Source organism: Pseudophryne corroboree, chromosome 7 (genome assembly GCF_028390025.1).
Source record: "Pseudophryne corroboree isolate aPseCor3 chromosome 7, aPseCor3.hap2, whole genome shotgun sequence".
In the NCBI taxonomy this organism is placed as follows: domain Eukaryota; kingdom Metazoa; phylum Chordata; class Amphibia; order Anura; family Myobatrachidae; genus Pseudophryne; species Pseudophryne corroboree.
In genome coordinates this window covers 124,448,011-124,464,918 of record NC_086450.1, presented here as the reverse complement: position 1 = coordinate 124,464,918, position 16,908 = coordinate 124,448,011, and positions in this window count along the sequence as shown.

Below are 16,908 nucleotides of genomic sequence, written 5' to 3'. Positions count from 1 at the left end.
ACACTGGCCTGAGCCTGAGCAGTGCACACAGATATGGTATGTGACTGAGTCACTGTGTGCTGTGTATCGCTTTTTTCAGGCAGAGAACGGATTATAAATAAAAGTGGTGGTCACTGGTCACTATCAGCAAAACTCTGCACTGTACACTACTGAGTACTCCTAATGCTCCCCAAAATTAGTAAATCAAGTGTCTCTCTAATCTATTCTAATTCTAAACGGAGAGGACGCCAGCCACGTCCTCTCCCTATCAATCTCAATGCACGTGTGAAAATGGCGGCGACGCGCGGCTCCTTATATAGAATCCGAGTCTCGCGATAGAATCCGAGCCTCGCGAGAATCCGACAGCGTCATGATGACGTTCGGGCGCGCTCGGGTTAACCGAGCAAGGCGGGAAGATCCGAGTCGCTCGGACCCGTGAAAAAAAACATGAAGTTCTGGCGGGTTCGGATTCAGAGAAACCGAACCCGCTCATCTCTAATTTATATATGTATATACAAATAATAACAGATCACTCTTTAAGGGCCAATATAGCCTTCATTTTGAATTGAAAAGGTGTTAATTACTTGAATTTTATTGTACCTGTATTGATATGCAATGAAAGTATATGTTATCTCATGCTAACTGGGCTCAGTCATTGAAGCAGAGAGAGTTTTCACATTTGTTTGGGGGTCTATACAATCCAGAACTACACCAGCAGTGATCCTTATCTATGACTTCTGACATTTGCATAATACATGTGTGTACTGTACTTGAGCAGCTATAGGCAGTAATGAGATTACATTTTTTGCCATTCCTATCTTTTTCAATGTCATTCCATCACACCCTATGGCCTTTGCACTCAAATTCAGTTCTATATAAATACATGTTTGTTAACACATTATTATTGGACTATAAAATAAAATAACTATTTTGTGCCTGTCATCTCGCGCCCTCTGCTTTGGCATATGTACATTTTCAACAAATCTAGGCCAAACTGTAAGGAGACTGACGGAAACTGTATGAACCCCGCTGAGTCATGACCTTCTTAAATCACTTCCCTGCAGTCATAGGTCAATTCATGCACCCCTCCATCCAATCAAGCAGTCCATACAAGTAACTAAGTTCTACTTACTCTCCCTCGCACCCTTATCCCTCTGGGGACTGTAGTAAATCCACACCCTTCTATCGCTCATGGTGCCTACAAGACTGCATAGTGCAGTGTAGACTCACTCCCTCCTCACCATCCTCTCGGATTACATATCCGGATAGTCCAGCTATGCAGTTGCAAATAATGATCCATGGTGATGCCACAGAAAGTGAGGCCTGGGGCACCTGCCCCCCATTCTCCCCCAGCTTAATCCAGCTGTGCACATGACATGATCTTGGGGTATATAATGTGGTAGCGATCTATAGCTGGATGCATCTTAAGCTGTGTCCTACCAAACATTTGCATGAAATGATGCTTTTTCAAGTATACATATTATCCTGCTTACATTGAGGCCACAAATGTATCCAACTCTACTTGAGCCCATAATCTTTAATTCTAATGCATACTTTTTAAATGTACTCTATGACAAAAATTGAGCATATCCATAAATATATTTTATTTTGCCTTAAGAATTCTATTGCACATATCCATTTAATATTACAGGATTAGCTCTTTATTATATGATTTGATTAGTTTGTTCCTCAATTAGTAATTTCGGTATGATAAACTGCACAACTAAGCACAATTACTGTACTTTAATAAATGATCCATTGTTTTCAGTTACTTATTCAAAATTAAAGGTAAAATTAAATTTGCAGTACCTTTAGTACATTTTGTCTCATCCATTATGAAAGTTTAATTTCATTCTATATAAAATCATGAAACACCTTCTTACTCGTTATGTCTGTCTGATTCTAGAAAATATATCAAGAAATCAAGAGAAATAAAAAAAAATCAAATAGTTCTAATTATATTTAAAAATAGAACATTTTCCCTATTGCTACATTCAGCTTGTTCTGTCGTTTGAGATTTAATAGCTCTCTCGTGGTTTAATGGAGAATTACTTTCAGTAATTGATTATTAAAATTTAAATTTGCTAACCATCTTCATTATTAGTTGAGCGAACATGTTATGCTTGTAATTAAAGTAACTTGAGGCTCATATAGTTGACAGAATATGCAGACAGACTTGGCACTTGATAGCTTAAAGGTTTTTGTGCAAAATAAAAATAATAGCTACCATATCAAGTCATTTGATATGAATTCCCAACATGTACAGAGTAAGTACAGAAAGGACATAATGAGGACTGATAAAATAATATCTGTGTTACATATTAATCAGAACCAAATCATTACAGGATGATGTTCAAGAATGATTTGTAAATCCTGTTTATTCTAATTAGGAGTACATGTCAAACTGAGTCGTGTCATGTAAGCAAACCATTTTTTAGAAAGAAATATAAGGAAATAAACAAAAAGAATTAGTTTTTTAACTGTATATGTATTTTGATGCAGAAAATGGGACAAAGAAAAAAGGGGAATTTCAGAATGAATCCTACTATTGGTAAATCATGATATATTGACAAAAAAGAAATAAATAAAAAGTAAACACTGAAATGACCTGTTACACTGAAATGACCTGTTACACTGAAATTACCTGTTACACTGAAATTACCTGTTACACTGAAATGACCTGTTAGCTGGCTCCCCAATACTGATTTGCTTTTAACCTTTTCATGGTCTTTAAAAGAAAAACACCTTTTCAAATGGCCTTTTTGTAAATGGTCTTAGCTTACGATCACTATAATGGGTGCTTATTTTTGCCCAGACCTGGACTGTCAGTATCGGGCTTGTTAATATTGGGACCCTTTGAGTGACAGCCACTGTGGTTGAAGCATAGAAGTCACAATTTAAATATAATAAATTAGCAAATTAAAATATGTAAATACTAGTAATATGGTAAGAAAAGACTTTTATGCTTTTGCTACACACTGTAGTCTTTCTTTCTACCTTCCTTGTCCCAATACAATGGAAATCAACAACTCTGCTTCATTATATAATTGTATAAAAAAGAACAATTAAAAAAGCAATTTAGTAAAAATTGAAGAAAGGCATGTGCAAGCCAAACCATTTATTAAGATAGAGGGGATCAGTATGTTTAAGTTGGAGTATTTCATAATCATTACAAGTAATACATTACCAATGCTATAGCAGGGTGTCTGTGCGCCCTGGTCTAGCACCAACCCTGCCCCACCCCCAGTGGACATGACCAGGGCCGACGCTACCCAATCAGCAAAGGGATGCAAAGCAGGTAGGCGCCTGGCTGGAGAGGTACACCTGCAATTAGATTTGCCAGCCAGCCCCTGGAAGTGTGACAGCTGGGACACGGAATGAGGAACCACCCAGAGCAGCATAAGGTCAGTGACAGTAGTGGTGCGCAGTGTGCAGTGGGTGGTTGGGGGAAAGGAGCTGGCTACATTGCTGGCTCCCTATGGTAGTGTCAGTGCAGGATTCCAGGCCCACTTCTTCCTGCCACTACTCCCTGCTTCCCACTACTACCCCCATCCTGCCCCCTGATCCTCACTACTACTATTCCCAGCCTGTCCCCTGCTTCCCATCCAGGAGCGGTCCTTGGTGCAGGCAAGCAGTGCCAGTGCCTGGGGCACTGTGGCCTGGGGGCGCGGCCGCAGTCACCCCGCAGGCACCGCTACCTGCCCGCGCCCCGCTCCCCCAGCTGCAGCAGACGCCGTGGGCTGTGTGGGCGTCCGCTGCAGCCGGCTCCAATGACAGACATTAGAGGTCAGTATTGACCTCTAGTGTCTGTGCGGCGCTGCTATGGGAGAGACGTCATGACGTCTCTCCCATAGAGAAGAGCCAGCGGCCAGACGGAGCAGCAGCAGCGGTCGGGAGCGGGGCAGTGGTAAGTATTATTTTTTTTATTTTTGTGTGTGTTTGACAGGGGGCACAGCAACAGGAGGCACAGCAGCAGGGGGCACATCAACAGGAGGCACAATAGGGGGCACATCAACAGGAGGCACAGCAGCAGGGGGAACATCAACAGGAGGCACAGCAGCAGAGGGCACAACAGGAGGCACAGCAGCAGAGGGCACAACTATTGGGGGCACAGCAGCAGAAGGCACAACTATTGGGGGCACAGCGACAGGGGGCACAGCAGCAGAGGGCACAACAGGGGGCACAGCAGCAGAGGGCACAACTTTTGGGGGCAAAGCAACAGGGGGCACAACTACTGGGGCAAAGCAACAGGGGGCACAGCAACAGAGGGCACAACTACTGGGGCAAAGCAACAGGGGGCACAACTACTGGGGGCAAAGCAACAGGGGGCACAGCTACAGGGGGCAAATCTACAGGGGGCAAATAAACTGGGGAGCACAACTACTTGGGGCATATCTGGGGGCATAACTGTGGCCACACTCCTCACCTATGAAGCCACGCCCCTATTTTTGGGTGCGCGCCTCTGGCGCGCACTAATTTTTTGCTGCGGTGGGCGCCAGTGGAAACTTTTGCACTGGGCGCCACAAAGTGTAGAACCGGCCCTGTTCCCATCAACTACTCTTAACCTGCCTCCTACTTCCCACTACTATTCTTAGCCTGCCCCCTGCTGCCCACTGCTACTTCCATCCTGCTCCCCACTACTACTACTCCTAGCCTGTTCCCCCTGATGTGCCATCCTGCCCTCTGTTCCATAATACTACTCCCATTTTGCCCCCACTTCCCACTACTAATCCCATCCTGCCCCCCTGATTCACACAACAACTCCCATTTTACCCTTGATTCCCACTCCTAATCACTTTCTTCCCCCTCATTTTAAAATAGGTTGTGTGTGTGTGTGGGGTGGGGCAATCATTTTGTGCCTAGGGGCGACCTGACCCTTAAATTCGCCACTGCAATGCACTGGGGCCCACAGCACTTGAGGGGCCCTCAACCAGTGGATAAGTCGGCAGGACTAATAACGGTGCGCTGCAGCTAGCCACGGGCTAAAACGAGAAAGTAGGTGGTCTCCTCCCCTCCCTGACCTGCCCCTCCTGTCACCTCATCTTTGCAACACTGAGCAGTGTGTGTGTGCACTGCTGTTACCTACGGCAGGGTTCACTGACAGTGGAGCAAGTCAGGGCACAACCCAGCAGTGCTGGTGGTGAAGTAAGACTAGTGTATTACCTTTACACTGCGGTCCGCTTTGTAACTTATGCAGCTTATGCAGAGCCTTCACAGCTGCAGGTGTAATTACATGTGCAGTCAGTTGGGATCAGGGATTCTGCAGAGGTGCGTTTTACTTCTGCACCTTCTGACTTGCATTATATAAGAAAGAATGGGGGAGTTTGCAGGTGGGCGCCGAACACCCTAGCACCGGCCCTGGACATGACATCACTCTGCAAACGCTGAGGGACCTGCAGAAGTGCAGGAAGGTGGCTGCCGAATGTGCTCTATTGTTTCCTTGCAGCAGGGCCTTTCTGGGCACCTTTCAAGGGCGAAAGATTTATGGCATGACGTTGACAACACCTCTGCTCTGTTCCCTGGGCAGAAGCACCGGTGGTATGCTCCTCGTAACAGCAGGGCCGAAACTAGGGGGGGGGCTAGGGGGGCATGTGACCCAGGCGCAGGATTTAGAGGGGCGCTGAGAGAGACCCGGTGGCAGTGCCGTTTCTACCTCCTTATCGCCTCTTCCGAGCGCTCCTGCTCGGGGGGCGGAGTTTCGCGGAATGGCGCGTTGTGTCGTGACGTCACGACGCAAACGCGTCATTCCGCGAAGCCCCGCCCCCCGAGCAGGAGCGCTCGGGGAGAGGCGATAAGCATGAAGGAGGAGGCGGCCGGCGCAAGGGACGTGAGGCGGCGGGACCGAAGAGCGGGAAGACGTAAGTATTCTCTCTCTCTCTCTCCCCCCCTCCTTCCCCCCAACTTGAAACCTGCCTGCCGCTGCCGCACTGTGTAAAATGGGGACACCTGCCTATGGGGATACCTGCCTGCCACACTGTGTAAAATGGGGGCACCTGCCTGCGTACTGTGTATTATGGGGGCACCTGCCTGCGTACTGTGTAATATGGGGGCATCTGCCTGCGTGCTGTGTATTATGGGGGCACCTGCCTGCGTACTGTGTAATATGGGGGCATCTGCCTGCGTACTGTGTAATATGGGGGCACCTGCCTGCATACTGTGTAATATGGGGGCACCTGCCTGCGTACTGTGTAATATGGGGGCATCTGCCTGCGTACTGTGTAATATGGGGGCATCTGCCTGCGTACTGTGTAATATGGGGGCACCTGCCTGCGTACTGTGTAATATGGGGGCATCTGCCTGCGTACTGTGTAATATGGGGGCATCTGCCTGCGTACTGTGTAAAGTGGGGATATATGCCTGCCGCGCTGTGTAAAATGGGGATATCTGCCTGCCGCACTGTGTAAAATGGGGATACCTGCCTGCAGTGTTATTGTTGGTAATGTAGATGTAGTGTAGTGTAGTGTAATGAAGTAATATATAGTACAGCATATAGGGTATGTAGTACAGTGTATAGGAGCATGTAATGTAGTGCAGCATATAGGGGATGGTGTAGTAGTGTAGTGCAGCATATAGGGGCATGTACGTAGTGTTAGGAGCATGTAATGTAGTGCAGTGTATGGGAGATAGTGTAGTAATGTAGTGCAGCATATAGGGGCATGTACGTAGTGTAGTGCAATATAAAGGGCACTTAGTGTAATCATGTAGTGCAGTAATGTGGTGCAATGTGTGGGGACACACAGGGGCTATGTGACAGATGCTTACGACATTTGGGGCACATGAGGCGCAATTTTGTTCAATGGTATCCCCTTTCTAAATATTTGATAACATGATAATTTTTTGTGTAATGCGGGGGGGGGGGGGGGGGGCGCCAAAATGCTTCCTTGCCCCGGGTACTGACAAGTCTAGTTTCGGCCCTGGTAACAGCCTTAGAGTTTACTACCGGTTGTACACAAAGACTCATGTATTACCTTCAGCTCCTATCTGCTATTTACAGAAATGATTATAATGTTGGTTGATATATATTTAACGTACAAAAGGGGATATTGTACCAACTGACAACAGAAGATAGATAGATAGGCCCTCATTCCGAGTTGATCGTTCGCAAGGCGATTTTAGCAGAGTTGCTCACGCTAAGCCGCCGCCTACTGGGAGTGTATCTTTGCATCTTAAAATTGCGAACGATGTATTCGCAATATTGCGATTACAAACTACTTAGCAGTTTCAGAGTAGCTCCACACTTACTCGGCATCTGCGATCAGTTCAGTGCTTGTCGTTCCTGGTTTGACGTCACAAACACACCCAGCGTTCGCCCAGACACTCCTCCGTTTCCCCGGCCACTCCTGCGTTTTTTCCGGAAACGGTAGCGTTTTTTCCCGCACGCCCATAAAACGGCCTGTTTCCGCCCAGTAACACCCATTTCCTGTCAATCACACTACGATCGCCGGAGCGATGAAAAAGCAGTGAGTAAAAATACTATCTCCATTGTAAAATTACTTGGCGCAGTAGCAGTGCGAATATTGCGCATGCGTACTAAGCGGAATTTCACTGCGATGCGATGAAAAATACCGAGCGAACGACTCGGAATGAGGGCGATAGATAGATAGATAGATAGATAGATAGATAGATAGATAGATAGATCTGAATCATTTAGTAATTTTATAACACAAATTTGCACAATGTAATTTATGTAAAATCATTAATGGGCTCATGCTAAGTTAGATGTATATATTTTTTAGCCCTTTTAACTACAAAATCCATCTTCTTGCACAACACAAGCACATTAAATTGCTATTCTAATTCATTTTACATGCTCCCTGTGACTTTATTAATTACACTGTCTGGACATGCATTTTGAACTGATTTTTGAGCATTTTTACTATTACTGTCTAACCTCACCCAGAGCCATATTTACCTGTGGCCGGGCCCCAGGGATTTTATGTCTTTTGGGCCCCCTCCGGCACTTCAGTCTTCCACCCCACTACAGTTCATGTTTGGGAAGCAGACCTTATGCCATCATCTAAACTGTCACTAAACACACGGACACCGATACCCAGATGAAATAAAGTCTGCTAACCACTTTTCTCACACCGCAATTGTTTTACCTTTTCTTTCTCTTTTCAAATGACGCTAGTGTACTATTGGTCCACTCTCTTTCCCCAACCCCATTGTCTCATACCAAACCTCATCCTACTATGAGTGTGTCTTGTTATGGCGCAGAGTGCAAAGTACATTTAACCATTGGAGCCCAAGGGTGCAGGTAACAGTGCTTCAGCAACAAAAATTCACTGGTCCCTAGTCCATGTGGGGCTTCTAGGCTTCAGTCTAGACAGCCTAATGGATAATATGGACCGACCTCACCTCCTGTGGTATTTTCAGGCTTCATTTCCTGCTGCCTGCAGGACTAAGGACATTTTCCCAGGCATGCTTAGCTGGTTGAACCTTGTGTTTGCCTTGCATGGATAGTACGATTGTGTTGTTGTTGTTGTTGTTGTTGTTGTTGTTGTTGTTGTTGTTGTTGTTGTTTTCTTGTTGTTTCTTTGTTTATTTTTTTCACCAAACACATATTAAGTTAGTGATTGGGTGGAAATTCCATCCAACTCTGTTTAAGTTCCAAAATGTAGAAATATATCATGTAATTATGAAAGCTCTTCCTCAGTGTCAATGCAAAAGCTTATTGTGATTAATCTGGCAATTTTATGCATTGCTATTGGGAAATGTTTTATCACTTAACTACTTTGGTTTAGGGGTTTTATTTCTTTTAAGCTTTCAGTGTTTTGACATGATAAGGGCACATTTCTCCAAATGTATTGGTATATTTAATCTTAGAGTGATCATTTTGTAAACAGACAAAACATAATGTTATACGCACTGTAAGACCTGTACTAAAGTAAGTTATCTTCTAAGCCACTGAAAGTACTAAGACCACGGTGTCATCCTCCTTTTCTATAAGCAGACAAGTGCTTTAAAGACAAATGAAGCACGAAGGAGATAGGAAAGACATTCTCAAAGGAAAGCGGACTAACTAATGCTCAGTTTAATGCAAAGTTACATTTAATTTAATGCTCTGAACTTAAGCTGATAATGCATGCTTCACATCTGAGAAAGTTTTTAAAGTTGGAAACCTGTTAGGAAGATAGATTATTGAATATTTAGGCAGAGGTAATTGTAAGATATTAGTGTACAGTACATTACCTAGTCCCTGCAGGTACATAAAATATGACCAATCGTAAGGCTACATATATACTCATTGTTTATATGCAAATGGTGTGTAATATGTTGTCAATCTTAGCCGCTCTGGAATTGATTAATTGAACAGAGTTATGCTTAGAGTGAAAAAGACAGTCAGATCTATTGTTGAAATGTGGTAAAGTACTGTACATATACAGTATAGCACTCCTCAATAACTCCAATATACAGTATGTATATATGTATTTGTGTGAGGAATACTAAGCCGTGGAGAGTTGATAAAGTGGAGAGAGAAAACGTACCAGTCAATCAGCTCCTAACTGCCATGTTACAGGCTAGGATTGGAAAATGACAGGAGCTATCTGGTTGGTAGTTTATCTTTCTCCCCTTTATCACTCTTTTCAAGGTCTAGTACATCAGCTCCTGCTGATACGAAAAAACTAAGAAGAAAAGTGTAACAGTGGTAAATCCAGTTTGCAACCATGCCACACCATCCATAAATCACCTTTCTGGGGTATCACACATGCACATCACCCATCCTTATATATGATCCCAAACATGCCCTGCTGTGCACATGATCCTCCATTGCAAAGCCTTGCACATGATCAGGAGACCAAGAGCATATTCTTTAGAGTATCTGTTTCACATTGGCTTTAGAAAGGATGAACCAGACAAGCAAACCACTTCCCAAGCTACAACCACTTCTCAAACATCAACACTAATGCTGGCCATACACAAAACCAACTTTCCTCCAACTATCCTACTGACCAACTGTCCAACTTGTCTGACCAACAAAAATGCTGGCCACACACCTAACCAACTTTATCAGACCAGCCAACTTCGTTCCCATCTGTAATGTCACAGTAGTAGGCGGACAGTGAAAAAAATAATAATAATATATATATATATATATATATATATATATATATGCGTTCCTCCAGTTCTATTTGGAGACAGAACGCAGTTCCGCCTTCTCCGGCTCACCTAACCTAGGTAAACGCTGGGTGCGCGCTGAGACTGTGTTACCAGTGGGCACCGTCTCTTTCCCCCTAAGCGGAAGCCAGAAGCCGGAGCTCACTCCTGAGCTCCGGCTTCCTGCTCAGACAGTGTGCGGCTGGGCGGCACTATGGAAGAGACGTCATGACATCTCTCCCATAGTTGCGAGGAGCGGGCGCCAGATGGAGGCTCTGATCCGGAAGCAGGAGCGGGGCTGGTGAGTACTTTTTCTTTTTGTGCGTGTAAGCAGCGATACTGGAGGGGGGAACTGGGGCCATAACCAACTGGGGGAATAATTACTGGGGGCATAACCAACTGGGGGCATAACTAATGGGGGCATAACCAACTGGGGGCATAATTATTGGGGGCATAACCAACTTAGGGCACACCAACTGAGGGTACAACCAACAAGGGGCATAACTACTGGGGGCAAACCAACTGGGGGTATATATATTGGGGTCAAACCAACTGGGGGCACTACAGGGGGCATATCTACTGGGGACATAACTATGGGGAAATTACTACTGGGAGCAATACTAATGAGAGCATTGTATAGGGGACACGTAATAAGGGCATCACTCCTGGGGACATAAGGGGCACTGAATAAGGGGCACCAATAATATGGGCTCTACATAAGGGGCACTACAACTGTGGTCAGTACCACCACAGTGGGTATTGCATAAGGGGCACTACTGCTGTAGGCATTATGTGTATTTGGGGTGCTACTACTGTGGGATTTCAGCTAATAATGCACTAATGTGTGTCATATCATGAATAAGGGTGATGAAATGTGGTGTAATGTGAATAAGATTGTGCTATTGTGCAGCGTAATTTGAATTGGGGATACTTTTGGGTGACCATGCCCCTTTCTTTTCGAGACCACGCCTCTATTTTGCGGCAATCCCTGTGTTTCACAAGCATGGGGGGGTGAGGGGGCTGAGTTCCACCACCTCTCTAGGACCACTTTAAGCACTGTATATATATATATATATATATATATATATATATATATACACACACACAAATATATGCCACCTGTACTGCACCCTGATTAACGAGTGGCTAGTTTACAAGTTAACTTGCAAAAAGAATCAAAGTAGTGTATAAATAAAGGATTTGGGGATTCTCCCTCCTCTGCATAGAAAGACAGCATTCAAGTTTGGTCACAGTAGATGGAACCTGAGCTAGTATGATCCCATTTTGAATTTTGGGAAAACCAACATGTTAACCTAGTCCATTGGGGCAGATATATCAAGTCTTAGAGATTTCTATAGCACCTTAGTGATAACCCCCATCGCCCCTGAACACCACGCTGCTGACCATGGGGATGTTTGTGTATGTATATGTATAATGTACATGCCAGCACAGTCAGCCAGTATTACCATCCAGACACCATAAAGAGGGGTGGCTGGGTGAAATGACAATGTACTGTGCTGGGCAACAGCCAGGGACACATTTTTCTGTATATGGGGTGGGGAGGGAACAAAGACCCTGTGCCTGGCCAGCTACTAGGATACTATAAGTCTCTGCATGAAGGTCTGGGCTTTTTGAATACAGAAGCTGGAAAAGCACAAGGTGTATCCCATCGGCTTCCGCAGGGAGCACCGCATGCTTCCAGTGGCACTGAGAAAGCCTGAGACCAACTCACCTGATCCTTCAGGCCACAGCAGCTCCAGAAAAGGGACCAAGAGCTGGGGAGGTGGTGATTGCTGGGAGGGGGGGGTGCTGGGTGATTGCGGGTGGAGTGTGGGCAGGAGACATTGTTGCTGCAGATGGTGATTGCATGTTGGGGGGAATTATGCTGGGTGATAACTGATGTGGTGTGGGCAGGGGACACTGAAGAAGGTGTTGCTGATCCACTCCTCTCGCTCAGCTGCTGCCACTGATAGGGTTCCCTCTGGATCCTGATAGTGAAGAAGTAGGCGGACACTTCCGGACCGTTTCTACCTACTTACAGTATCTCTCAAGTGGTGGGGAAAGTTCCCCCTACACTAGTACGATTAGTTGGGGAAAATCAAACATGTTTGATTTTCCCAACTGGTTGGACCAACTGTTTTTTACCATTTTTCAGCGTGTGGGAGCAAACGAGTGATTACAGTTTGCTCCCAAATACTGCCAGATTATCATTCCATCCAACCAACTGGTTATATCGTTCTGATGTATGGCCCACATGACTTTCATGTCTCTATTTTAATCAGATATTTATTTATTGACATAAAGTCATAGTTTTGCTCAGGAATGCAGGCCCTGTGTATTTTTATTGATTGGGATTGGGAACAGGTCATGGGTGATAGTGGAGCAGGTTAGGATCATGCTTATAGGGGTAAATACAGAGTGAAGATATTGTCATGTAGCAGCCTTGATTTTCCTAGAATGTGCATGTCATACTTTGCCTTAAAACAATCCAGGACCATTTTTGAAAGAAGCGAGTCCATCACGAAAAGTTCACGATGCAAAGAGTAAGAATGTGATCTGAAAGTCCTGCTTGGTTCCAGTTTAGGATCTCCCTTCTCATTAATTTCATCTTTTTGTTCTTTTTACTAAAATACTGGTCATTTTCAATAATTCATGACATATATTAATCGTGAGTTATCAGCACTGTAAGTATAGACCAGCTTCTACTACTGATCACCTCCAGTCCTTTTGATTTTACTCAGAGGTGTCACTGGGGGGTAGGGGGGTGCCAACTGTACCAGGGGTGACACCAAAATGCCTGCTCCTCTTCAATGACCAGGAGCCAGGTGCTGCGCTGTGACATGTAGGTGCAGTACCTGCTCCTGTCTCAGTTGGCAGTGCAAGTAGAGTCTCCAGGGGCAACTAAGCATCTCTGGGAATTCTGGTCATGCCCTTGGAGTAAATGGGGGAATCCTGTAAAGCCATGCCCTTTTGGCCTTTGATGTGTGCTGGGGTGGGGGGCTGTTAGCCTCACCAGGTGTCTCAGACCCTGGTGCCTTCACTACTTATACTAACATCCACTCCATCTGTTACATGGGACATTATTATTTATTTAGCACCAACATACTCAGTGGTATTTAACAGTTGGAACAAACACAGTAATGACATAAGGAGACTAGTTATTAACAAAAGTGATATATTTAAAATCAAGTTTAAAATATTGTTTTTAAATAGTTGACAAAAGTAAACTTAAGGAAATATTATATGAGTTGATTCATCTCATTGTTGCACAAATCACTGTCAGTGACTGTAGAATATGTCTGCTTCTGTTACTTCTTGTCTATACGAGAAAACACCATAATGTCATTAAAAAGATGCCAGGCTCCTAAATACATTTCCTTCACTTTTTTCCAGACAGATCAATAGTAAAAATATTAGAAAATGTAACATGTTGTTTTGCTCAAAACAATGATAATATATAGATGACATGATGTGATCCTAATGGGATTTATCAACAATGCTTCATATATAAAAATATGTTTCACATTAAACAGCACATATTACTATGACTACATGGCAGTTACTTTGGTAGAACGAAAGATAAAGCTTTCAGTTGCTTTCAATTATGATCAATGTACAAGCACAGATTATTTATTTTACACTGATTCATTTCTCAATGTGTAACAGTAAAATGTAATCTGTAGTACAGGCTTCAATCACTGTAACAGAACTTTAGTAATCTGTATTACATTTGTTTTCTTATTTTTTTATAATTCCACATGAAATACTATATTCTGTTGCCAGTTATTCTGTAGGCTAAAATAGGCTTGGAACCTGCGCTTCACAGGGGTGCTGCTGAAGGTAAATTAGGTGGCCCCCCAGAACAATGAGTGCTGCTGACCCCAGAACAGTGAGTGCTGCTGAAGGTAAGTTAGGTGGTCCCCCACGAACAGTGAGTGCTGCTGAAGGTAAATTAGATAATCCCCCGGGACAGTGAGGGCTGTTGAAGGTAAATGAGGTGGTCCCCCAGGACAGTGAGTGCTGCTGGAGGTAAATTAGGTGGCCCCCCAGAACAGTGAGTGCTGCTGAAGGTAAATAAATGGTCCCCGAGAACAGTAAGTGCTGCTGTAGGTATTTTGGTGGCCCCCCAGAACAGTGAGTGCTGCTGAAGGTAAATTAGGGGGCCCCCCAGAACAGTGAGTGCGGCTGAAGGTAAATAGGTGGCCCCCAGCACAGTGAGTGCTGCTGAAGGTAAATTAGGTGGCACCCCCCCAGAACAGTGAGTGCTGCTGAAGGTAAATAGGTGGTCCCCCAGAACAGCGAGTGCTGCTGAAGGTAAATAGGTGGTCCCCCAGAACAGTGAGTGCTGCTGAAGGTAAATTAGGTGGCACCCCCCCAGAACAGTGAGTGCTGCTGAAGGTAATTAGGTGGCCCCCCAGAACAGCGAGTGCTGCTGAAGGTAAATAGGTGGTCCCCCAGAACAGTGAGCGCTGCTGAAGGTAAATAGGTGGTCCCCCAGAACAGTGAGTGCTGCTGAAGGTAAATAGGTGGTCCCCCAGAACAGTGAGTGCTGCTGAAGGTAAATATGTGGTCCCCCAGAACAGTGATGCTGCTGAAGGTAAATTAGGTGGTTCCCAAGAACAGTGAGTGCTGCTGAAGGTAAATTAGATAGTCCCCCGGGACAGTGAGGGCTGTTGAAGGTAAATTAGGTGGTCCCCCAGGACAGTGAGTGCTGCTGGAGGTAAATTAGGTGGCCCCCCCAGAACAGTGAGTGCTGCTGAAGGTAAATAAATGGTCCCCCAGAACAGTGAGTGTTGCTGTGGGTATTTTGGTGGCCCCCCAGAACAGTGAGTGCTGCTGAAGGTAAATTAGGCGGCCCCCCAGAACAGTGAGTGCGGCTGATGGTAAATAGGTGGTCCCCCAGCACAGTGAGTGCTGCTGAAGGTAAATTAGGTGGCACCCCCCCCCCCAGAACAGTGAGTGCTGCTGAAGGTAAATAGGTGGTCCCCCAGAACAGCGAGTGCTGCTGAAGGTAAATAGGTGGTCCCCCAGAACAGTGAGTGCTGCTGAAGGTAAATAGGTGGTCCCCCAGAACAGTGAGTGCTGCTGAAGGTAAATATATGGTCCCCCAGAACAGTGATGCTGCTGAAGGTAAATTAGGTGGTTCCCAAGAACAGTGAGTGCTGCTGAAGGTAAATAGGTGGTCCCCCAGAACAGTGAGTGCTGCTGTAGGTATTTTGGTGGCCCCCCAGTGAGTGCTGCTGAAGGTAAATTAGGGGGGCCCCCAGAACAGTGAGTGCGGCTGAAGGTAAATAGGTGGTCCCCCAGCACAGTGAGTGCTGCTGAAGGTAAATTACGTGGCACCCCCCAGAACCGTGAGTGCTGCTGAAGGTAAATAGGTGGTCCCCCAGAACAGCGAGTGCTGCTGAAGGTAAATAGGTGGTCCCCCAGAACAGTGAGTGCTGCTGAAGGTAAATAGGTGGTCCCCAAGAACAGTGAGTGCTGCTGAAGGTAAATATGTGGTCCCCCAGAACAGTGATGCTGCTGAAGGTAAATTAGGTGGTTCCCAAGAACAGTGAGTGCTGCTGAAGGTAAATAGGTGGTCCCCCAGAACAGTGAGTGCTGCTGAAGGTAAATTTGGTGGTCCCCCAGAACAGTGATGCTGCTGAAGGTAAATTAGGTGGCCCCCAGAACAGTGAGTGCTGATGAAGGTAAATTAGGTGGTCCCCCAGAACAGTGAGTGCTGCTGAAGGTAAATTTGGTGGTCCCCCAGAACAGTGATGCTGCTGAAGGTAAATTAGGTGGCCCCCAGAACAGTGAGTGCTGATGAAGGTAAATTAGGTGGTCCCCCAGGACAGTGAGTGCTGCTGAAGGTAAATTAGTTGGTTCCCCAGAACAGTGATGCTGCTGAAGGTAAATTAGGTGGTCCCCCAGAAAAGCGAGTGCTGCTGAAGGTTAATTAGGTGGCCCCCCAGAACAGTGAGTGCTGCTGAAGGTAAATAGGTGGCCCCCCAGAACAGTGAGTGCTGCTGAAGGTAAATTAAGTGGTCCCCCAGAACAGTGAGTGCTGCTGAAGGTAAATTAAGTGGTCCCCCAGAACAGTGACGCTGCTGAAGGTAAATGAGGTGGTTCCCCAGAACAGTGAGTGCTGCTGAAGGTAAATTAGGTGGTTCTCCAGAACAGTGAGTGCTGCTGAAGTTAAATTAGGTGACCCCCCAGAACAGTGAGTGCTGCTGAAGGTAAATAGGTGGCCATTGCAGACTAACTGTGCTCCGCCCTCAGCAACCTTGTATACTTCTATATGTATCACAGCATTTTGTGGTGAAATGAGCCTTAATGGGGCACATGGAAATTAGTTAATAATTCTTGAACTACTGAAGTGACTGTAAAATGTAAGATGAGAATTCCCTATGCTTCCCAGGGGTTCTGGCTGCATGCAATAGCATCTGGCACGAGGGGCACAAAAAGTAGCACAGGAGTATACAAGGCATTTACCAATGCCAGGGTGGAGGTGCATTAAAGATTGGGAAAAGAGTGGAAGTGGCTAATTAGAAGCCCTGAAAAGTGGGGGGGGGGGGGTCTCCCTATTACCAGAAAGGGACCATTCAAGAGGGAAAGAGTATCCATGTCAGAAGTTCTCAAGCTCAGAAAGTTGGAAATAGTGCCCACATATCAGAGACTACTGAGGAGTGAGACAGTCCCCATGCACAATAGCCCCAGTGGCCAGTGAATGTAAGCCAATGCTGGGACAGTTGAATAACAGTTGATAGATTGAGCTGGTAGAGAAGAGAGGTGACGTTCAACTGTCACATGTGCAGTTTAATGACATGTTGATAAGCACTGTATAGGAGT